Raw genomic sequence first — 1,182 nt, 5'->3', positions numbered from 1 at the left:
GTCATCCTGCAAGGGTCCCTGCAGCATCTCCCTTGCCCTGGAGGTGTCTGTGCAACCTCTCTGTCATCCCAAGAGGGTCCGTGCAGCGTTTCCTTTGTCCTAGAGGTTTCTGTGCAGCCTCTGCCTCATCCCAAGAGGGTCTGTGCAGCCTGTCCATCATCCCCGAGGGCCTGTACAGTATCTCTGTTGCCCTCCTGGTGGGGTCTCCAGCACCTTGGAGGATCATTCCATCGCCCTGAGGGTTCATGCAGCATCTCCACCACCCCAGAGGTGTCTGTGCTGCATCTCCATTATCCCAAGAGGGTCCATGCGGCCTCTCTATCAATCCAAGAGGGTCTGTGCAGTATCCCTGTTGCCCTCCTGGTGGGGTCTCTGGCGCCTTGCAGGGCCTCTCCATCGTCCCAAGAGGGTCCATGTGTTATTTCTGCCCTCTTAGTGGGGCCTTTGACACCTTGGAGAGGTAGTCTCCATTACCCAGGGAGTCCATTTGGTGTTCCCCTTGGCCGGAGGTGTCCGTGCAACCTTTCCACCATCCCCACAGTGTCCGTTTGGCCTCTCCATCATCCCAAGAGGGTCTATGTGACATCTGTCACCTGCCTGGAGGAGGTCTCCATCACTCTGGGAGTCCATTTGGTGTCTCTGTCACCCAGAGATGTCCATGCAACCTCTCCATCATCCCAAGAGGGTCCATCTGGCATCTCTGTTGCCTGCCCTGGTGGGAGGACATTCCCCCATCAGCCCGAGGCTCCCAGCAGCACCTCCATCATCCTGGAGTTGCCTATACCCAATTGCCGTTACCCCAGGGTGGGGGGCATCAATGCCACCTTCCCATCACCCTTGGTGGTGTCTCCACCACCTCGCAGGAGGCTGCATGGCATCTCTAGCACCCTGGGGCGTCCCTATCTCCATCACCTAAGGGGGTCCCTGTCTTGTCCCTTGGACTCCCCAGTGCCTGTGGCCTCCCCTGCCCTGCGCCGTCCCTCTCGCGTGACCAAGCTTCGCCAGCGTTGACTCTGTTCTCTCTCTATATATATTATATATATATATATTTTTTTGTTGCGTGCGGCCGGCTCCGCGGGGCCGTCCGCCACCGGGAGATGTTTAATTTTTTATTATTATTATTATTATTATTGCCTGTGCTGTATTTGTGACTCTGTTACGGGGGCCTCGCCCCCCCCCCCC

Source organism: Rhea americana, unplaced genomic scaffold, assembly GCF_003343005.1.
Source record: "Rhea americana isolate MKP2758 unplaced genomic scaffold, rheAme1 scaffold_1064, whole genome shotgun sequence".
NCBI lineage: Eukaryota > Metazoa > Chordata > Aves > Rheiformes > Rheidae > Rhea > Rhea americana.
The sequence above is the reverse complement of the archived record's forward strand: the minus strand, read 5'-3'. Positions refer to the sequence as shown.